Genomic DNA, 23,884 nt, shown 5'->3' with positions numbered 1-23,884 from the left:
AAATGTGAAAAATGCTACTGTGAAAAAAGTACTAGAGTAGAATTATGTACAAAATACTATGGGAATACAACAGAAGTTATCAGTTCTACCTTCAGCGCTTAGGAAAGAAAATTTTGCAAAGAAATTAGTATCTGAGCTAGGTCTTGAAGATTTGGAGATTTAGAGAAGAGAAAACAGAAGATATTCCGAGGAAGAATGAAAAGTGTGCAGAGTGGCTCAGATGCTTGAAAAAAGCTGCAATTACTTGGGGAGCAGAACACTTCTCTGTTGCCAAAATGTCGGCGACTGTGAGCACAGCAGGACAGGGAACTGGACGGAGACGAGCATTTATAAAAAGGATTATTTATCACACCATAACTTTTATTTTTTTTATTTATTTATTTTTTTTTTGTGGTTTTTGGCCAGGGCTGGGTTTGAACCAGCCACCTCTGGCATATGGGACCGGCGCCCTACTCCTTGAGCCACAGGGGCCGCCCACACCATAACTTTTAGACTTCATCCAGGGAGCTCTAGGAAGTTATTCAAGGATTTCTTTTTAGGTGAATAGCAGAAGATACAAGGTCTGACAATTAAGTTCAGTAAATCATCCTAGAAAACTGCTGCGTATGTCACTGCTGAACATCACTATGGTCACATCACCTCTGAAGCACCTCCCCTGGGAAGCTATGCACCAACACCAGAGCCTCGTCCCCACTCCAAAGCAATTCTGGAACTCTTTTCTGAAACGGCCATCAGAGCTGTCCTTGATGTCCTGAATATTATCAAAGTATCTTCCTTTCAATATTTCCTTTATCTTCAGGTAAAGAAGAAAATCATCAGGGGCCACATCAGGTGAGTAGGGAGGGTGTTCCAATGCAATTATTTATTTACTGGCTAAAAACTCCTTTATAGACAGTGCTGTGTGAGCTAATGTATTGTTATGATGCAAGAGACATGAATTGTTGGCAAAAAGTTAAGGTCATTTTCATCTTTTTTCGCACAGCCTTTTCAGCACTTCCAAATAATAAACTTGGTTAACTGTTTATCCACTTGGTACAAATTCATAATGAATAATCCCTCTGATAATCAAAAATAAGTCACTGAGTGCAATACCATTTTGAATCTTTTCTTTTTTTTTTTTTTTTTTTACTTTAGGGAGAAGATTTTATTAAAAAAATAAATTTCAAAAAAGAAAGCACATTAAAAACATCAGGTTTTAGTGATCAGGGTAAAGTATTTTTATTATAAACTTCAGGATCTAAAAAGTAATTTGTTACATTTACTAAGATAAATCTGAGATGACTGTTGTTATTAACCACATATACCCCACACAGTGACACTCTGACCCTGAGGCAGGAAAGACAAAGTTACAACCCTCCTTTAGAAGTGGGATTAGTGGCCAGGCGCAGCGGCTCCTGCCTGTAATCCTAAAAGGCGAAAGTGGGAAGATTGCTTGAGCTCAGGAGTCCGAGATCAGCTTGAGCCAAGAATGAAACTGCATCTTTACTAAAATAGAAAAATTAGGGGAAGGGAGGAGGGAGGTTTTGGTGGAGGGAGGGTAATGGGTGGGGCCACATCTATGGTGCATCTTAGAATGGGTACAGGCGATTGCACTAATGTACACAGCTATGATTTAACAAAATAAATAAATAAATAAATAAATAAAAAGACAAATTAACTAGCTGTCATGGTGGGCACATGTAGTCCCAGCTACTCAGGAGGCTGAAGCAGGAGGATCACTTGAATCCAGAGTTTGAGATTGCTATGAGCTAGGCTTGAGGCCATGGCACTCTAGCCACGGGGCAAGAGAGTGTGCCTTAAATTAAAAAAAAAAAAAAAAGGTGGGGGGGAGAAGTGTGATCAGCCAGATGAATGTTAACCCTCAGCTAGCATATACTGATCAGGATCATTCTGGTTTATTACTCAGGCGTTTGGGCTGTGAAGAGTTTAGTCAAAGATACCTCCATTCTTAAAATTCTGAAAGCCAAACTATAATAGAATCTCAAGGATACCCTCAGTCTTGAAATTCAAGCTTCTTTTTTCCTCACTTGTTATTTCAATGATATTTAGGAGACATTTAATAGGAGTTATGATTCATTTAGTCTGTAAACCCATGTATGAAAATCCCTAACTCAAGGCAAGAGACCCCCAGAACTGGTCAGTAATAAAACTGAGGTCAGATATTAGAACTATACTAGCCCAGAGTGACCATCCAGTAGTAGAGATGTTGCTGACAACCACAGCTAAGTGAGGTGACTCCTGACACAAAGGGCTGGAAGAGACCCCAGTAGGTCATCTAGGCCATCCTTCTGCCTTTCAGTGAGACAACTGCCTCTCTCTAGCCAGAGTTACTTGCAATGGCACTCACAGGTAGGAGACCGTAGGTGTCCTTTATATTTATTTTTTAAAGATTCCTAAGGCAGAATCCTTATGAGGTGGAGCTGTAGGGAGATGTGGGGACTTGACAGGTCTGAGCACAAGTACAGAGCATGCCCTACTCTGAGGGGGTTTCAGTAGGAACCTGGGGGAAGAGGACAGTGCAGTCCCGGAGAGGTGGCTGCAGCATGTAGGGTTACACCCTCACACTCCAGGTCTGGGGTGGCTGCAGCACACAGCTGATTCTGCAGGAAGATGAAATTTTAAGGAGTGAAGAGTCAATAAGTCAACAGCGAAGAGTCCGCAGCTAGGCACCCTTGCCTGGAAATTTCTATCCTAAATTTTCCTAAATAAATTCTCCCCCTCAAAAGCAGTGGCCCTCAGGGGGGAATGATTTGTCACAGGGAACATTTGGGAATGTCGGAGACATTTCTGGTTGTCATCACTGGGAGTGGGGTGGGTGAGGCCAGGGATATTGCTGAAGGTCCTACAACACAGAAGACAGACTCCTACAAAAAAGGAGGATCAAAACATCAATAATGCAAGGCTGAGAAACCCTGTTCTGGAGGGAGTACCTTAGTCATAAGATTCCTTGGAATTTGCAACCAGACAATGGAATGCCCTCTACCTCAAGCCCTAGCGTGTGGATCAAATCACTGCCTTGTTGAGCAGGAGTCCCCAACTATCCAGAATGTTCCACAAATGTCCAATCAGCTGCTAGTGGCTCAAATGCTAGCCAATACAACCAAAACCTTAGATCATTTTGTCATTTTCCTCGTCTGAAAAATCTGCTTTTTCTTTCTCAGAGCCACTGCTACCCCAATTGCCATGGCCAAGAAGGCAACGGCGGCAGCCCCTCCAAACGGTAGCACAGACCTGCCCTTCGCTCTCCCACTAGGGGAGGACTCTTCTGTAAGACGCTCTCTCCTTACATCTGTCTCCTTCTTGTTCAGCAGTGTTCCAGGGATCCCAAGGTAGGGATCTCCTCTTCCTCCACTTCAACAGGTTCAACTGTTGCTGCTTTCACCTCTTCTGCATCCATAAACAAACAAACAAAAAAAAAGGGAGAAGTGTGATCAGCCAGATGAACATTTACCCTCAGCTAGCATTACTGATTAGAAGTTCCATGAACAAACATGTAGCAGGGCTGGTTTCTCAACTACAATCATTTCTGTGTGGGGTTCCCCTATCTCCAGCAAGGAAGTGTCAGTGATAGTGAAAGCAAGGGGGCTGGGCCTCAAGGAATCCCGCCTGCAGTGCCCTGGCATGAAGGACCACAGAAGCCACAGCAGCCTCTTCATGCCCTCAGGGACTTCTTTCTCCACAAGCACCACGTCAGAATTAGAAGAGCTGTTCTTACTCTTCTTTCCAGCTCTGTTGCTATCTACGCTTTTGACATCTTCAGGATCCACTGCAATCTGCTGCCAGGATTCAGAACATAGTGACAGTGGCAGGCTTTCTGTGTGAGACAGGTAAGCTCTCTGACTGCCAGGAGGTGGTCACAGCTGGAGACTCTAGAGGCCTGACTCGTCCAGAGCTGTTACTGGGCAGGATATAAATGCCACTGCTGTCTTCTGCAGTGAGTCCTTCTCCTCTGATTCAAGATTAAAGACAGTGCCCCAGCCACTCTGCTGGATGATGTACTTTGCCATGCAGTCCTCCAGATGTCACACCAAACTGTAATACTGCATCCAAAGGTTCCTGACCATGTTTTGTCAACTCCAAAAGTATTCATCCTAGCAAGAGCAGAGGTACCAAAATCTTATTCCAGCCACTGCCTTGAACTGTGGTTTCCAATGTACATTTCCAAAAGGCCTCATATGTCACTGGGTGGCTGGGGAGCATTTACAATGCTCTGTGTAGAGCTCCTTAAGTTTCTGAGATGCTTTTTCTCCAAGATGGGCCAAGCAGTCTTTCATTGAGCTTTCTGGTTCAGCAGGGCTGAACACTGGAGAAGTTTGAGATAGTCAAAACCGGTGTCAGCGGAGGCTTCAGAAATTTCTTTATCCAGGGATTTTAACTCATTCAGTTTCAGTTTTAACTTTTAATAAAACTTCTCAATCCACAGACTGTGAAGCTATATCTAGCTGAACCCCTTTAATCACAGGGAGGCTGAAGCAGGAGGACTGCTTGGGGCTAAGAGTTTCAGACCAGTGTGGAAAACAGCAAGATCCTGTCTCTTGAGGTGAGGAAAGATGTTACTTTTGCAGTTTCTCCTGTGAAAGAAGTCCACAGTCGCTGAGGACAACATGTTTTGTTTTATAGTGAAATTCTACAGGCACAGTAATATAGGATGCCATTGCATTGGCTGGCAGAGCTCCAAAGAGGTGTACTCACAGCAGTGTAAAACCTGGGCCTTGGCCCCTGCCCCTGAAGAGATGAAAAAGGCAGCCATTGCTTCTGTCTGGGTCCCCTAGCTGTGGGGTTGTGGCCCAAATCTACTGCACCTGCTATGTTGGAGGTAAGGTCTGGTTTTGGAAATCAAGAGTCGGTCCAATTCATGAAGAATTGGCCGACTTCCATTGTGCACTTTGATGCTTTGTTTCAGGGTTGCATGGGTACACCCCGTGTTTCATCACCAGTGACAACACAGCCCAAAACATCATCTTGCCTCTCCAAAAGGTCTGACTCTGACTCTCCTTTGCTTTTGTTCATCTGTGAGTTCCTTCAGGACCATTTTTGTACTCACCTTTCTTTTTTTTTTGGTTTTTGGCCGGGGCTGGGTTTGAACCCACCACCTCTGGCATATGGGACCGGCACCCTACTCCTTGAGCCACAGGCGCCGCCCATGGAAAGATTTTCAGTTAAGATTTTTCTGTTTCTCTAACCATGTCTATTTGGTCTGCTATGCTTCTCATAGTCAGCTGATAATTTTGACACAGAATTCAACTAATTTTTGCAATGTTTTTGTCAGTTACGCTCATTACGGCTCCCTGATTTCTCTTCAGTGATGCTTTCTCTCCTCTCAAAAACATTTAATCCATTTGCACACTGCCATTTTCTCTATGGCCTTATACCAATAAACTTGGACTAACATGCCCTGGATTTCACTTCTACTCTTGCCAAGTTTAACAAAAAATTTATGACTGTTTGTTCACTGCTCCAATTCAAGCCCAGACATTCTCGTCACAGCACACAAAAACACTCAAGAATAAACACCACTCAGCAAGACACCACCACACATGAACACAAGCACAGCTGTGAGACACTGATATACCAAGGTTCTGAAACTTTACTGAGTTGTTTGTATAGTGCTGCCAGTGTAAGCAAGTGCACCGTGGAAGTTCACGAACTTAACTGTCAGACCTTGTTTATGTTTTAGAATAACTATGACAAAGGATCATATAGACTAAAAAGAAGAAAAACGATGGTGGCAGTTAGACGAGTTATAAAACTATCACAATGACCCATGTGAGAAAAGACAAAAGCACTATGGCATTGACAATGAGAGGGAAAATGAAAGGTCCCACATACAAGTAAAATACTCAAGGTTAGATGACCAGCTCAACCTGGGAGGAAGAGATATGAAGAAAAAGGAGCCTTTTATTCACTCTACAGCATGTACTGAGTATTTTTGAAGTTGTTACTATCTCTGTGTTAAGGGCTGGGTGACTCCTAACCTTCTAGTTTGAACTAAGTGGAAAGCAACACCATGTCTAAGGTAGGAGAGAGAGCAACAGGTTTTTGAGGACCAGTTTCAGATGTTCATTTTATGTGATTGTTAAGGATCATGTTGTTAATGCTAGTGGAGGATTGATAATATGTTTAAAGCTCAGAAAAAGATGGAAACCAGAGAAAATTCAGACAAAAATATTCTCACAGTTTAACCAAACCTTTTGAATAAAACTCAACCAAGGTACAGATTTGGAGGCAAGTAAACAATTAATACAGTGGGAATAAAGAGACGGACTTTCAGGAAGAAAACAGCTAACTATTAAAGACCAAAATGAAGTCCAGTGGCATTTTAATTGATTTTATAAGGCTAGCTAATTAGTAATTAGGAATTCACTGGTGACTTTAGCAAGAGCTTTTATTGTCATGAAGACAAAAGCCAGATTGCAGTAAATTAAAGAATAAATTAATGAGTTTGGTATGTAACATCTTCATAAGTTAGGAACACACAGTTATTATCAAGACAGTTTCTGTTATTGCTTTTTCTAGTTCACTGATTTCCTCCTTCACAGTCTTTGTGCAAACTACACTTGCTGTCCACCAAGCAGACACTTGGTTACTCAACAGCCATTCTCCCTCTGCTTTGATGAAAGAACTCCGATTTTGTTTACTCTCCTTCCATTTACCAAGTCTTGTGGGGAAGCCTGGGTACCTATATAGCCCTCGGTAGTAAACAATGATTTATTTAAGCCATTTATTCACTTTTTTTTTTTTTTTTTTTTTTGAGACAGAGTCTCACTATGTTGCCCTTGTCAGAGTGCTCTGGCATCACAGCTCACAGCAACCTCCAACTCTTGGGCTTAAGCAATTCTCTTGCCTTAGCCTCCTTGGGTAGAGTGCCGTGGCGTCACACAGCTCACAGCAACCTCCAGCTCTTGGGCTTACCTGATTCTCTTGCCTCAGCCTCCCGAGCAGCTGGGACTACAGGCGCCCAGCTATTTTTTTGTTGCAGTTTGACCGGCGCTGGGTTTGAACCCGCCACCCTCGGCATATGGGGCCAGCGTCCTATTCACTGAGCCACAGGCGCTGCCCTAGTCTTATTTCCTTTACCAGTTAGCTGGTTTGAGCCATGAGCAAGGGCTTCTATGAGATTTTCCTAACCTGGAAAAAGAAACATGATGGGAATATTCCATTTTCCTTCCACAAATGTCATCTATGGTTGTTAAATCTGGGGCAGTGAACCAGAGACCAAGTGCCCCTCAGAGGGTAGCACACCTCTGTACTGAAAAGGGAGAGCAGAAAGACGGAAGAACTTAGGTCCTTAATAATGTTGTGAAAGTATTAAACACATAAGTCTAAAACACATTTTAGGTCCAGAAATCTTATTATATGAGATACACTGCCTGCTGTGTAAGCCAGTTTCAGTTTGGTTCTCCTCATTACTTACAGCTGGAAGCATCTAATGTACTATTGTAAATCACATGACAAGGATTAATATCCTTTTCAAGGTGTCAGGCTTCAAGAGCTGAAAAACAAGAAAAATCTCACACTTGCTGGGTTTGGTGGCTCATACCAGTCGGGAGGATTGCTTTAAGCAAGAGTATTAAGACCAGCCTAGGCAGCAGGGTAAGACCCACTCTACAACAACAACAAAAAGTCAGCCAGGTGTGGTGGTGCACGCCTGTAGTGCCAGCTGTTCAGAAGGCTGAGGCAGGAGGACAGCACCACTGCACTCCAGCTGGGGCGACAGAGGAAGACTATGTCTTAGAGAAAAGAAAAGTCCTAAACTTCCCTCAAAGTGTTTACATAAATCTAAAATATCCTTAAAATTGTAAAATTCATAGTCTATAAGGTTAGTGGTAAAATCATAAGCAAACTATTTCATACTGATATTTGCATGAATATTGGCTAAAATACATAGCTTTGACTGCCAATTTGAATATTACTGCTAAAGATTTTTCAACTAATCTGAATTTAAAAATTAAAATTATGAAAATCTCAAGACACTATCAAAAACTGTCTACCTAAAATATTCTTTTTAAAAAATAATTCAACCTCGAGGTATAAGTTATGTAGAATAAAATGCACTCATTTTAAGTGTGCAATTCGATGAGCTTTGGCAAAAGTATACAATTGTGCGACCAACTCTACAATCACAACATAGAATGCTTTGATCATCCCCAGAAGGTTCTGTTGTAACTTTTCCCAGTCAATCCTAACCATAGCCCTAGGCAACCACTGATGCTTTCTCTTAACTAAAGATTTATTTTGCCTAGAGTTTCATATAAATAGAATAATACGATTTGTAGTCTTTTGTATCTGGCTTTTGCTAAACACTGTATATGTGAAAGACTTTGATACTGTTGCATTTATCAATAATTCATTAATTTTTTACTGGTAAAAAATTGTGTATTGTAATAATTTTACTGGTAAAAAATTGTGTATTTTAATAATTTCTCCCAGTCCACAGGTTGCCTTTGCATTTTTTGTTAATAGTATCCTTGGACATGTTCTTATGGTTTGTGCTTTCATGTGTCCTGAGACTTCCTCACCAAAAATGTTCTGTTTTCTTCTAGAAGTTTTGACCTGGCCTACTAACCCATTTTATGCTAATTTTTGTATATGTTGTAAAGTCAAACCTGAGGCTCCATTTTTAAAAACTCAACATCCCAACCAAGCCCCACTGTAGTGGCTCACTCCTGTAATCCTAGCAGGATTGGGAGGCCAAAACAGGAAGACTACTTGAGGCCAGGAGTTTGAGGTCAGTCTGTACAACCAGCAAGACCCAGTTTCTACAAAAAATACAAAAACTGGCTGGGTGTGATGGCGTGTGCCTGTCATCCTAGCTACTTGGGAGGCTGAAGCAAGAGGATTTCCTGAGCCTGGGAGTCACAGGTTCCAATAAGCTATGATGATGCCACTGCACTCTAACTCAGGCAATCCAGTAAGACTCTGTCTTGAAATACGTGTTCCACTGTCTTATAGGTCTGTCTCTATGTCAATTATCAGAGTGTATCTTGTAATTAGATAGTACATCCTCCAGTTTTTTTTCCATCTTTTCCAAAACTGCTTTGAATACTCTCATGCAGTGGTTAGTAAATTTTTTCTGTAAAATACTTTAAGTTTTGCAGACCATACAGTCTCTGTAACTACTCCACTCTGCCATTTTATTGTGAAAAGCAGCTATAAACAACATACAGAAGTGTGTCAGTGTTATAAAACAATGTCCGAAAACAAGGAGCGAGCCAAATTTGGCCTGCAAGTCACAGTTTGCCAAACCAGGCACTAGAATCTTTGTATTTCCATACAAATTTTAGAATTAACTTGTTAATCTCTACCAAAATGCCTGCTGGGATTTCAACTGGGATGATCTTGCATCTATAGATCAATCTGGGGAGAATGGACATCTTAAAAATACCAACCTCATTAAAAAAGGTGGCACTGCATTTATTTAGGACTCTAAAGACTTTTCTCAGCAATGTTTTATAGTTTTGGTGTATAAATCTTGTCCAATTTTTAAGTTTATCTCTAGGCATTTCGTGACTTTTTTTGATGTCATTACAAATGGTATTACTTTATTTCTCTTTCTAATTGTTCATTGCTAATATATACAGTTATGTGGTCTAACAATGGTTCAAGAGGATAACCACGTATATGAATGTGGTCCCATAAAATCATAATACCACATTTTTACTCTACTTTTTCTATGCTTAGATACATAATACTTTCTATGCTTAGTTACAACTGGCTGCAGTATTCCATGCGTTAACATGCTGTACAGGCGTGTAGCCTAGGAACAACAGGCTATATTTATAGGCTAGGTGTGCAGGAGGCTGTACCATTTAGGTTTGTGTAATTATAACCTATGACATTCATACAACAAAGAAATCGTCTAATGACACATTTCTCAGAACATATCTTTATATACCCATCTTTAGGGTAACGTATGACTGTATACACTCTTGGTATTTGTATACTGACTTCATTCTTGTGACCTTGCTAAACTTATCAGTTCTAGTAGCTTTTTCTGATAGGTTCCATTGTATATAAATAAACCCTGTTTTACTCTTTCCTTTCCTGTAAGGTGTATTTTTTTCCCCCTTGCCTTGCTGTACTTACTAGTACCTTTGCTACAATGCTGAACAGAAGTGATGAGAGATAATATCTTTGCCTTGGCTGCTGATCTTAAGGGGAAAAACATCAGTCTATGTATGAAGCATGTTATTGGCTGTAGGACTTTTTGTAGCTAAACTTCATCAGGTGGAGGAAAGTTCCATTCTAATTCTTTGAGTTTTATCATAAATGGGTGTTAAATTCTGTCAAAAGCTTTTCTACATGTACTTAGATGATAATATAGGTTTTCTCCTCTATTCAGGTGATATAATGAATAATATAAATTGATTTTTGAATGTTAATCACAGCACCTTTGTGTTCTGGGGATAAAACCCATTTGTTCATGATCTATTACCCTTTTAATACATTCCAGAAAGCTAATATTTTATTAAGTTATTTTTGTATCTATAATCAAGAAGTACACTGTTCTTTTATTTTCTTGTAATTCCTGAATTTGCTTTTGGTTATCAGGGTAATGTCGAGGCCACTGAGTTGACAGGTATTCCCTTCCTCTTCTATTTCTTTTAAAAAGTTAAAAATATGGCAGGGCACCGTGGCTCACGCCTGTAATACCAGCACTCTGAGAGGCCAAGGCAGGAGGATTGCTTGACCTCAGGAGTTTGAGAGCAGCCTGAACAAGAGCAAGACCCCATCTCTAAAAATAGCTGGGCACTGTGGCAGGAGCCTATAGTCCTATGACGCCACGGCACTCTACCAAGGGTGACAAAGTTGAGACTGTCTAAAAAAAAAGCTTAAAATTGGTATTCTTTAACTGCTCAAATGAATCCACCAGTGGAGCTATCAGGGCCTTGTTTTTTCAATTACAAATCCATTATCTTTAATATGTAAAGCTATTAATATTTGATTTTTTTTCTTTTGTTAACTTTGATAAATTTTATCTTTCAAGGATTTGCCCAGTTCATTCGAGTTGTTAAATTAATATTAGCACAAAGTTGTTCCTAACATTCTTTTTTGGATCTAGCTTAGCCCCACCCTCCCCACTGAGGCCCACAGACGAGTTTCCACCAAATGTCCTGAGTGATCAACAAGGACTTTCCCCTCTAGTTAATAAACTCAAATACCTCCCACCCCTATGTGACATCTGACATCAACCTGGTCGCTCCTTGTCTGGCTTTATGGTTTTCTTCTATACAAGTACAGCACGTACATTCTAGAACTCAGCAAAAAGTCTAAGATGCATCGATGTACACTTTTAGCATTATTTTCTGACAGTATCTTTCTGATGGAACTTTGCCCTACAAATTCCAGTTGCCTCTGCTTCCATAAATTCTGATCTCTATCTCAACTTAGTAAAAACCACTGTTCTTTGCCAAAGATTCCCTGTCCTTGCTCTGCAATTTGGAATGTGCCTGTAGGCAGAAAGCTAGGGTAGTAAGGTGACTCAACAACTCACCTAGTTTGTTCCCCTTCTTTCAGAGACTAGTCAGTCCTGCATTGCCGTTGTCCAATGTTTAAAAAACAATGGTTTGTTTACTTTGTCCAGATTTTCAAGGGTTTTTGCTGTTTTTTTTTTTACAGGTGGTGGTTAGAGGGGGTAAATCCATCATGGCCACTTAAAATGTTCTGGAAAGTTAAAACCTAGAAAAACATTTCATTCTTTGGTTTTAATATTACAGTGCAAAGGGTCTTAATTTCTAAAATAAATTTGTACTTTGGTTTATATAATATTTGTTCCTTAATGATCATCTTCTAATAAATTAACAGTTTTTGTTATAATTTATTATAATCTGTTCAAATACTCTGTGGCATTTTTCTTTTGTGTAATTTCAAGAAAAAATATTTTTAAAAAGTATTTCCTTACGTATCTGCTTGACAAGTCTACATTTTTGACTTTAATGTTAGGCTCCTTTGGACTGCAGAGGAGTTTTATTTAAAGATAAAAACAATAATAAGGAAGAAACAAGAATCTCATAAAATCAGAAACTATAGAACAGTCTGATCACACAGATCAAAACTCAAATTGTGTTCGTCTGAATGCAGGTCCTAGTACTAATTATTGCTTGCTGTCAGGAACCTTCTGCTTCCCTACCCTAATACGGATTCAGCATCTCTACTTCTGAGGTTTTTAACCAACTACTTCACTCTGTAGTGGTACAGCTATTACCTACCTCATAACTTTTTACTTACTCATAATTTTTATTCCTTTGTGGTCTACCCCAGCTTCCCTCAATCATCCACAGCCATGGCCTGTTTTGCCTACTTCTGAGCTTGCATTTACGTGGACAAGAATAAAAACAAAAGAATATAAATTGCTGTCTAATTGCCCAAACCTACTGACCAGTTATGGTTTGGCTGTTGGCTCATCCTATGGTCTACTGTTTAGCATAAATTCTTGCTTTAACAGTTAGTACAGACAGATACTTTAGCAAAATGCACTGAAAGTAAAAACTTTTCAAATTGAAGCAAACTTCCGCATCAGATGTTTTTTCTTTGTAAAAGAGATGATGTCGGAGATCTGGAAGATTCATGTCTAATGCAGACCTAGCTCCACTTTGCCATCACTGGAGGGAAGAGACAAGAGCCAGGTCAATAAGTGGAATGCTTTATCTTGCTCCCACCTCACACCTCATTACTTTTTCATCTTCCTAGATAATGAGCAAGAGCAGGCAGGGTAGAACAGACAGAATGCTGAGATAGGGCAAGTTCTCGAGTCCCTTCTCTATATCTTACATGGCTGTCTTACCATCTGCCGCCTCCCACCACTCCCCTTTACCCAGCAAAGAAGGTAAAATCACTGCACTCAAAAACCTGAGCTATTTTATATATACATAAATTTCTTTTGTTTCAAAATCCTATAGGAAATAATGGGTTACTAAGATAGTGACAGCACTAAGAAATGCTACCAGGTGTTTACGATGGGCAGGCATTCTCTTGTCATACCTCTGGCCTTTCATAATCCTGTCCATTACAACTTTCCTGCTTCTTTTCTTTCCCACATAATCCACTTCCTTTAGCAAACTTTGTTCCAACTTGCCTATGTTTTTCATAGTCAATTAAAATATACTCCAAATTTTCTTTATTTCTGACTGTGCCTGCTGCTTCTACTTTATTAAAACTGCTCACCAAGTCTAGGTTAAAAGTTTCAGTCTAGCCGGGCGCAGTGGCTCACGCCTGTAATCCCAGCACTGTGGGAGGCTGAGGAGGGAGAAATGCTTGAGCTCTGGAGTTAGAGACTCACCTGAAGTGACAGTGAAACCCCGACTCATGAAAAAAATGGAAAAACCCAGCTGGGCTTTGCGGGGAGCCCCTGTAATCCCAGCGGCTTCCGGAGGCTGAGGCAGCGGGGTGCCCGCAGCCCTGAGTCTGAGGTTGCAGTGAGCTACCACGCCCACTGCACCCTGCTCAGGGGCATAGGGTGGGACCCTGTCTCAACAAAAAAAAAAAAAAAAAAAAACTTTCAGTCTACTACTTATTAGCTGGACAAGTTTTAGCAAACTGCTCAACTTTTTGTGCCCCAGCTTCCTTAACTACAAAATGAGGATAATAAAAGTAAGCTTCATAGAGTTGTGAAAATTAAATGAGTTCATAAATTAATGCACCTACCAGGGTCTAGCACGTACTAAACACTAATGTTTGCTATGACATGGTAACTTTGATCATAATGATGGCTCTCCTTTCTAAACTGTAAGTATGGGTAAAATTTTTAAAAGTTATATTGAAATTGAACGCACATAACAGAAAAATACACCTAACAAACGTGCAGCTAAATGAATTACACAAACCGAATGGCAATGTAGTCGCCACCCAGATCAAGACACATATTATTACCAGCTCCCAAGAAGCTCATCTTAGGTTACTAACCCCACTCTGTTCCTCTTATGTAACTTGACTAGAGTTTGGTCTTGCCTGTTTCTAAGGCTTCTTATAAATGGAATCACATATTGTGCCTTCTTTTGTGTTTGACTTCTTTCACTTAACGTCTGTAAGACTCATCTATGTTATCTTGTGCAGCTATACTTGGCTCATTTTCATTTCTGTGTATGAACTGCTTTTATGAATATATCATGTGTAAGAGATCTGGTTCCAGTTTTTTGCTGTTATTATGATAATGATAGCAATGAACATTACTGAGCTCCCTCAGTACACATGTGTACCATTCTGCTGGAAATACAGTGTACAGTAGACTGTTGGGCCAAAGTGTTTACGCTGTTGAACAGTTTTCCCAAGTTCCTATTCCAGTTTACACTCTCAACAGCATAGTATGGGAGTTACTATTGCTTCACATCTTCATCAACACTTTATATCCAATCTCCTTAAATGTATCTGTTCTGGTGTGTGTGTGGTGGTTTCTCACTGTGATTCTTATTTTATGTTAAAATTACTAATGAAACGAGCACCTTTACATATGTTTCTTAGCTATTCGCTTTTGCAAAAGGTCTGTTCAAAACATATTCCTTTATTACAGGGCTATTTGTCCTTTTCTTACTGATTTGTAAGGCATTCTTTGTATTTTTAATATATGGGAGTAAAATTTTATCCCCTTCACTCCTGTATCCCTAGAACCTAGGACATAAGTGTTTTTTTTTTTTTTAAATGAATGAATGCTTGCCTCTGTTTTCCTTCAGATCCTAATCATCCCCATTTCTATAATTCTGCCTCATAATCTGACAATGTGCAGTTATTCTCAACTCCCATTCCAGCCCAAGGAGCTTCTAACATGTTGACAGCGAAATAATCTTTACAGAGTAGAACTATGTCTCCTGGATAAATCTTTCAATGGCTTCCTACTACCTACAGAATAAAAACTTAATCTTTAATCTGGTATCTCAGGTTAACTCTACTTGCTAATCTACCAAAACACAGAATTGGGATTAGAAAAAACAAAAAGGCCAATCACACATTAGCTACAAAAATCAGGAGGCAAAAATTATCTTTTAAGCAGAGAAAGCAGGATGTGCAAAAGTCACAGACAAGAGAGAAGGAGGTTTTTAAACCATGAGTTGTTCCGTTTTGGTGAAGGACAACATAAAAAAGTAAGGAGAGAGATAAGGCCAGGGAACAAGGCACTTAATTTTTCGATAAAAGAATCACTGAGTTTTAACTAGATTCTGATTAATTCTATTCAATAACCTGACTAACATTTACATCTCCCAGCCCCTCCAAAAAGCCAAGCACAGAAAAAGTTCTAGAAATACTGTAGGTTTTCAAACTATTTCCTAATTTATCAATTCCCTAAATCACATGAAAAATTTCCAACTTTATATTAGGTGCTAATCTATCAAAATTATCTATACTGTATCAGAACCTGCTTTATAACAGTATGTTAAATAAAGCTGGAACAAATTAGAAATAAGTTTTTACTGTATATGGCTCAGTCATTAGCAGTTAATACACGTTAACATCCTACAGTATGTTACACTGTGTTAAAAGCTATTTTGTGGGGCGGCGCCTGTGGCTCAGTGAGTAGGGCGCCGGCCCCATATGCCGAGGGTGGCGGGTTCAAACCCAGCCCTGGCCAAACTGCAACAAAAAAACAGCCGGGCGTTGTGGTGGGCGCCTGTAGTCCCAGCTGCTCGGGAGGCTGAGGCAAGAGAATCGCGTAGGCCCAAGAATTAGAGGTTGCTGTGAGCTGTGACGTCACGGCACTCTACCCAAGGGTGGTACAGTGAGACTCTGTCTCTACAAAAAAAAAAGCTATTTTGTGTTAATAATATTTTACATTTTGATAGTACTTTATCTCCATTTGTTATTATTTAATTTGATCCCATAATAATCCTGATATGTCAACCAGGACAAGTAGGTATAATCTCTATACCTTACATTTGAAGGACCTGGAGCTGAGGAAGGTTAAATGTCTTGCTCAAGGAGACGAGGCTATCCGCAACCAAATAATGACTTCACTGCACAACTCACAGCATAAATCTTTTGTAAAAATTTTGGAGACAGCCCGCTGGCCCTCACCATGACTATGTTTTGCCTCATCATTAGTTGATTAAAAATTCTCCAATGGGCTTGGCGCCTGTGGCTAAGCGCCAGCCACATACACCTGAGCTGGAGGGTTCGAATCCAGCCCTGGCCCGCCAAACAACAATGATGGCTGCAACCAAAAAAAAAAAAAAAAATAGCCAGGTGTTGCAGCGGGTGCCTGTAGTCCCAGCTACTTGGGAAGCTGAGGCAGGAGAATCACTTAAGCCCAAGAGTTTGAGGTTGCTGTGAGCTGACGCCATAGCACTCTACGGAGGGCGACATAGTGAGACTCTGCCTCAAAAACAAAAGAAAAATAAATAAAATAAAATAAATAAATAAATCCCTTCCCTTGCAGGGGTCCTCAAACTTTTTAAACAGGGGGCCAGTTCACTGTCCCTCAGACAGTTGGAGGGCTGGACTATAGTTTTAAAAAAAAAACAAACCATGAACAAATTCCTATGCACACTGTACATATCTTATTTTGAAGTAAAAAAACAAAACGGGAACAAATACAATCACACTGCCACATGTGGCCCACAGGCCGTAGTTTGAGGACGCCTGCTTAGCGTAAGGCACGAAAGACAGGCAGGACAATAAAGGAAGAGAGAACACAGGCAGAGAGGAGGAAGCAGCAGACTGTTACACTCTGCCTTGTAAAGCAAAGAACTTAATTTTCCAAGAATCAAAGAACAGAAAATGTGAGCAATGGAAAACTGAGCTTGCAGGACCCACTAATGGTAGCAATTTTCTGTCATCCTATCCTTCTCTTTTTTTGCCCTTTAGATACATAATTGACATTAAAGAAAAAACAAGCCAACTAATTCTAAATTCCTGGTGTCTTGTGGTTTCTTTATGAAGATTGGCATAGGATCAGCCATGAGAAGAACCTGATGTAAATATGTAAAGAAATGTAAAGAAGACTTAGGCTTTTTTTGTTGTGGATAACAGTAATAAAAAAATAACTTACAAATTAATGTAAAGGCTCAAGATCAAAAAAAATTCAACAGAACAATTTTGAATTATGACGATCCCAGGTAACAGTTAATTACCTTTTGCCACTTTAGGCAATTATGAAAGACACCTTATTGCTAGAAAGGCAAGTGTGAAGTACTGTTAGGCATTATCCCTTATATAAATCCAGTCAACTCTTGAAAACATAAACTGACCTTAGACCCATCTTAAGAATCTTTATGCTCTCAGATTTTCACTGATTGCCTCCTGTCTTTTGTCTGGATTCTGACCACCAAATATGACAGTAAACAATGGAGGCCACTTTCAAGTCCTTACATTAATTAAATGTTCCTCAACACTGCAGGGACTCTTCTTTAATTGGGGTTTTTAAACTTGAAAACACATCAACACACTATACAACTCCTATAACAATGTATGTATCCTTTCTGTATTTCAGGAATAGAAAAAAAAGTATCCAATGTACTCAGCACTACTGTGAAACCAATTTATAACTCACACTTGCATATGAAAAATGAAACACAACTTTAGGCTATGATGAAGGAGGGATGGGGAAGGGGAGGGATGGGGACGGGGTGGGAGGGATAGTAGGGGATAGTAGGGGGACCACAACTACGGAGCACTTTGCAAGTACAAGTTGGTTCTATCATGTGTAGAACACAAATGTCCTAATGCTATAAATGGGTAAATGAGATGAAAGCTATGCTGATTAGTATGATTTAAGCACTCCAATCTGTACAAATAATGAACACACTGAAATGGGCATAAATGTATTTATGATCTATGTACAAAAGAATTAAAAAAATAAAAAAGAAAGAAAGAAAATCTCTTTAAGGCTCGGCACCTGTAGCTTAGTGCCTAGGGCGCCAGCCCCATACACTGGAGCTGGAAGGTTCAAATCCAGCCCAGGCCTGCCAAACAACAATGACAAGTACAACCAAAAAATAGCTGGGGTGCTGTGGCAGGTGCCTGTGGTCCCAGCTGCTTGGGAGGCTGAGGCAAGAGAACCGCTTAAGCCCAAGAGTTTGAGGTTGCTGTGAGCTGTGATGCCACAGCATTCTATCCAGGGTAATGGCTTGAGACGCTGTCTCAAAAAAAAAAAAAAAGAAAAGAAAAGGAAAAGGAAATCTCTTTAAGACTAAAGAGCATAGTAAGTTAGATTTAGTTTATAAAACTGGCCCAAAGCTCTTTAATTTTCCCCAAATTCCTGTGATATTTATTTCTACCATGTGTTTGCTGTAATATTTTGAGTTTCAATGTATGTTTTATGTGGCAGATTTAAAACTTAAAAGCTTAATAGATATGTGAATCAAATGTACACAACTGTAAACACATTTTGTAAGTTATTTTTATTAATATAATCCCTAACCAACCAAACAAACAAAAAACACAGCAGATCTGGGAAGAAGTTTTCAGCAATAAATGCAAAAAGCAAGGAATAGCCAGGTGTATTTCAGAAACCAAAGTCAGTCAAATGACGGAAAGTGTTGGGCATTGGGGGTCCCAGTTGGTCGAACCTGGTCCAATTACTTGGCTGAGCTAGGAAGTTTAATTGAGGTATAGTGGTAATTGAAAGTAAAAGAGTAGAAATTGAAAATAAAATTGGAACAACACAGGCAGTGTGGACAGAAACCAAAAGTAACTTGCATAAATTTCAGAGTAATGGAGTTTTTGTTTAAGAAGAACAAAGAGAAAGTTTACAGCACTTCCAAACAGAGTTGGAAGTAGGTCCCTTTCATGAAGGAGAAAAGGAAAGAGAGACTGACTGCCCTTTCCTTTCAGTGTGAAATTGGTTTTAAGTCTTTCATTGGTCTCTTTGCACCACCAGGCATTATTGTCCTTTTCTGCTAGTTGAGTACAGAGAAATATTAGCTTGAGGATGCCAATTCATTGTTCTTTTCTTTCTTTCTGTGTTTTTTTTTTTTCTTTCTTTTGAGACAGAGTCTCACTATGTGGCCCTGGGTAGAGTGCTGTAGCGTCACAGCTCACAGTAATCTACGGGCCTTCCAGACTTCTTGTTCCACAGGCCAGGTTTCTCCCCCATCTCCCTTTAAGTCCCTTTCTTGGTGTCCCTTCTCAGAAAGCATGGCTGGTGATAAGTTTGGGGAGACAAGGCAAGAAATCAGTTTAATCTATTACAGGTCTGAGACCACAGACCTTTCCGACGTCTGGTATTTCAGTGAAAGTCTTGTATTTTGCTAAACCACTAGCCTGTTTGTATGAATTGGAATCCTCAAGCTAATATTTCTCTCATTCTCAAGCTAATATTTCTAATAAGATTAAGAAATAAGTTCTTAAAAATAAGTTCTGGCTGCCTTGTAGAAAGCAAGTAATCCCAGTTGACAGTTCAAAGTCAGAATTCCTTCTCTTTTCCCCCCTTCTCACTGGCATGCTTGACTCGTCTAAAAAGATAATAGAACCTGATTGGTATCCAAGAATTTAATTGTAACTCCTGCATAAAAAATAACATACAAATTAATGTAAAGCCTTTTAAAATCATTTTCTTTTTTCCAGTTATTAAAAAACTGTTGGGCAGCGCCTGTGGCTCAGTCAGGCGCCGGCCCTATATACGGAGGGTGGCGGGTTCAAACCCGGCCCTGGCTGAACTGCAACCAAAAAATAGCCGGGCGATGTGGCGGGCGCCTGTAGTCCCAGCTACTTGGGAGGCTGAGGCAAGAGAATCGCTTAAGCCCAGGAGTTGGAGGTTGCTGTGAGCTGTATGATGCCATGGCACTCTACCAAGGGCCATAAAGTAAGACTCTGTCTCTACAAAAAAACAAAACAAAACAAAAAACTGTTTATTTTGAAATAATTTTAAATATACGGAAGAGTCATAAGTTCCCTTTTGTGAGACTGATATGCTGCCAGTGCACTAAGAGGGCAAGTGAACAGCACCTTTAAAACACGGTCCTTTACAGTTTATTTTGCTACCTAACATCTCTTCATTCTCAAGAGAGATGGTATACCATTACATGAAACAAACAATTTGTTTTTTCATACTTTAATCCAAAGTTTAAAAAGGCTTACTTCAAAATTTGAACAGCCTATGCAGGGAAAACCCTTGAAGAAATCGGTCTGGGCAAGTATTTTATGAGAAGGATCCCCCGGGCATTTGAACCAGCTTCAAAAATACACTACTGGGACCTGATCAAACTAAAAAGCTTCTGCACAGCCAAGAACACAGTAAGTAAAGCAAGCAGACAGCCCTCAGAATGGGAGAAGATATTTGCAGGTTATGTCTCTGGCAAAGGTTTAATAACCAGAATCCACAGAGAACTCAAACGTATAAGCAAGAAAAGAACAAGTGATCCCATCGCAGGCTGGGCAAGGGACATGAAGAGAAACTTCTCTGAAGAAGACAGGCGCACAGCCTACAGACATATGAAAAAATGCTCATCATCTTTAATCATCAGAGAAATGCAAATCAAAACTACTTTGAGATATCATCTAACTCCAGTAACATCAGCCTATATCACAAAATCCCAAGACTAGAGATGTTGGCGTGGATGTGGAGAAAAGGGAACACTTCTACACTGTTGGTGGGAATGCAAATTAAAATTAATACATTTCTTTTGGAAAGATGTTTGGAGAACACTTAGAGATCTAAAAGTAGATCTTGCCATTCAATCCTATAATTCCTCTACTAGGCATATACCCAGAAGACCAAAAATCACATCATACAAAGATATTTGTACCAGAATGTTTATTGCAGCCCAATTCATAATTACTAAGTCATGGAAAAAGCCCAAGTGCCCATCGATCCACGAATGGATTAATAAACTGTGGTATATGTACACCATGGAATATTATGAAGCCACAATAGAGAACAGTATGATACATGCTTGAGGGGATGGACACGCCAATTATCCTGATTTGATCACTACACCTTGTACGCCTGTATAAAGCCATCACATGTACTCCATAAACAGAATACACCCATTATGTAGCCATAATTAAAAATAAAAAAAATTTTCAAAAACTTTGTCAAACATTCTAAAAGGTATTTTTCTTTCAATTTTTAACTTTCACTAAAAAAAAAAAAATTGTGCCCTGTTAGCAATAAATAAAAAAGCTACGGTTTTGGTATACTCTAGGTACTCAATTTATTACTCAATTTTCTTAGCTTGTTTCATTCAAGCTTCATTCCATGGATATCTTACTAAGTATCAATTTTGCTTTTTTTTTTGTAGAGACAGAGTTTCACTTTATTGCCCTCGGTAGAGTGCCATGGCATCACACAGCTCACAGCAACCTCCAACTCCTGGGCTTAGGCGATTCTCCTGCCTCAGCCTCCCAAGTAGCTGGGACTACAGGCGCCCGCCACAACGCCCGGCTATTTTTTTGTTGTTGTTGCAGTTTGGCCGGGGCTGGGTTTGAACCCGCCACCCTCGGCATATGGGGCTGGCGCCCTGCTCACTGAGCCACAGGCGCCGCCCCAATTTTGCTTTTTAAATAGGCTTTTCTTCTTCTAAAAATATAAGTCTACAAAATAATGGTAATTACACAGTACAACAGCAAAGACAATGATTTTCTAGTAATTTGCAGGGAAAGAACATGATCATACTTTTTTTTTTTTTGAGGCAGAGTCTCACTTCGTTACCCTTGGTAGAGTCTGGTGGCATCATAGTTCACAGCAACCTCAAACTCTTGGGCTCAAGCGATTCTCTTGCCTCAGCCTCCCAAGTAGCTGGGACTGCAGGCACCCACCACAACACTCAGCTATTTTTAGAGACAGGGTCTTGCTCTGGCTCAGGCTGGTCTCGAACCTGTGAGCTCAGGCATCAACCCTCCTCAGCCTCCCAAGGTGCTAGGATTACAGGCATGAGCCACCACGCCCACCCTATGACCATTCTTTTTAAATTCGTGAAAAAAGCCTCTACAATCTAAAGTATTAGATGCCTAAATTATTTTCCAGGAATCAAAAAAGATGAAGATGAAAGATTAGTTCTTGTTTTGTGAGACACTGGGTATCTATTGGAATACCTTCCAGGAATCTCAAATTTACCATGACCAAAATGGGACCTGTCATCGTTTCCACAGTAATCCACCTTCCTTTGTTAGCCATCACTCAGTGAACTGTAAGCACAGGGATTCCATCCCCTCTTAGAAACCTGAGGGTTGTTTTTGACTCCTCCCTCTCTGCTATGGTTTGAATGTCCCCTCCAAAACCTGTGTTGAAACTTAATCCCCAATGTGGCAGTACTGAGAGGTGGGGTCTTTAAGAAGTGATTAGATCCGGCGGCACCTGTGGCTCAAGGAGTAGGGCGCCGGTCCCATATGCCAGAGGTGGCGGGTTCAAACCCAGCCCCGGCCCAAAAAACCACACACACAAAAAAAGAAGTGATTAGATCGTGAGGCTCTATTTATATTTATCTGTTTATAGATTACTTGATGGAAGGGCTAATGGATTAATGTGCTATCATAGTGGCTTTAGAAGAGCTTAGCATCTTGGTATGCTCAGCCCCCTGGCCATGTGATACCACATGCCGACTCTGGAGAGGCAGAAGTCGCACCAGATGTGGCCTCTAGAACCTTGACTTCTGAGTCTTCATAATTGTAATAAATACATGCCTTTCTTTCATAAATTACCCAGTTTCAGGTGTTACCATAAGCAACAGAAACCAACTAGGACACCCTCCCAATGCCCATTGTAACCAATCAGTTACCAAGACCTGGCCATACTGCCCATTTCTTCCACAACTAATCACTACTTCCCTTGGCTACTAATCATTTGCTATCTGGATTATTGCAAAAGCCTCCCTTAACTGACCTCCATGCCTTTTTCCTGGCTATAATGTGAAGAATAGTTGTGTTTTCTAAAACAGAAAATCTGATTATTAGGCTTAGATGGCTTGGCCCCCACATTCCAATAAAATCTAAACTCTCTGCCATAAAATAGTAGGCCCTGCATGATTTGTTTTATATACTGCTCCTGGCTCTTTTCTTTTCCTTTCCTTGCATTCTATGCTCCTGGCATACTGAATTTCTTTTAGATTATCAAATGCACCATATCGTTTTCATAAACGCTTGGCACAACCCACCTGTTTTCCTATGCTTGGCTTATGACTACTCAACCTCAGGTCTCAGCTTAAACATTCGAGGATCTGTCCTGACCTTCCATGTGCTCTTACAGCACATTTTATTCCCTCCCCCACAGCGCTTACTGCACTGAACTGTCACTCCCTCTTTGTCTCTATCATCCTCTGAAATGCAAGCTGTGGAACAATGTTTTGGTCTGTCTTGTTGCTAAGCCTAGTGTCTGACCCAAAGCTGATGCTCAATAAATACTTTTAGAGTTCATGCATACAAACTAACTTTAGATTTAGAGCTACATTTTGATTCTGGGTCTGTCATTTATTAGCTACTATGATCCTTGAACAAATTATTTAACCTCTCCTAAGTCTGAATTTCCTTCTTTTTTTTTTGAAATGCAATTCTTATTACAACTCTAAGTTGGTGTTTGTTTGCAAACATTAACAGAAAAGGAAAGCAAAGACAACCCACCATTCTTCCTCAGCGTAAGACCAAGAATTGGAGTCTTGGAGGTGAGCTTCCACTTTAACCCCCATCTGACTCTCTATCTCATCCCCAGAGCCTGAGATGCCTTCATAACCTGCCAAGGTTGTAAGAATTACCTGATAGCTTAGATACAAGGTGAACATAAAGTTCGTGCACAATTTACTATGTTAAACTATTTTAAATTGCACACAAACTTTATGTCCACCTTGTATAAAACCATCAGCACATACCCTAATAAAAGAAGGTGTTTGCACTGGTTAAGACTTCTGGCTGCAAGAACAAAATCTGACTAGAGATAGGTTAAACAAAAAAGGGAATTTATAGGAGTGTCCCATTGAATTCAAGGTCATAAGAGAAAATCAGAACCAGAAACCTGAGTTCTAGAAAT

At 40.1% G+C, this 23,884-nt stretch overlaps 1 protein-coding gene and 1 pseudogene across 7 annotated transcripts in view; both read right to left on the bottom strand.

Annotated features, from left to right (window-relative positions):
- Nucleotides 1-23,884, bottom strand: part of YES1 (YES proto-oncogene 1, Src family tyrosine kinase) — a 74,565-nt gene that overhangs the window by 30,120 nt on the left and 20,561 nt on the right. For 2 of the 7 annotated variants that reach the window (XM_053571145.1, XM_053571142.1), the window contains exon 2: nt 3,232-3,387. The exons of 4 other annotated variants lie outside the window; for them this stretch is intronic. The gene's annotated coding sequence lies outside the window, so the exon portion shown is untranslated. The remainder of the gene's footprint in view (nt 1-3,231; nt 3,388-23,884) is intronic. One more of the 7 variants, XM_053571144.1, reaches the window with a different exon arrangement.
- LOC128571605 (bcl-2-like protein 13) lies at nt 3,961-4,655 on the bottom strand (annotated as a pseudogene).

The sequence above is a fragment of the Nycticebus coucang genome, chromosome 19 (genome assembly GCF_027406575.1).
Source record: "Nycticebus coucang isolate mNycCou1 chromosome 19, mNycCou1.pri, whole genome shotgun sequence".
Taxonomy (NCBI): Eukaryota; Metazoa; Chordata; class Mammalia; order Primates; family Lorisidae; genus Nycticebus; species Nycticebus coucang.
The sequence above is the reverse complement of the archived record's forward strand: the minus strand, read 5'-3'. Positions and strand labels throughout refer to the sequence as shown.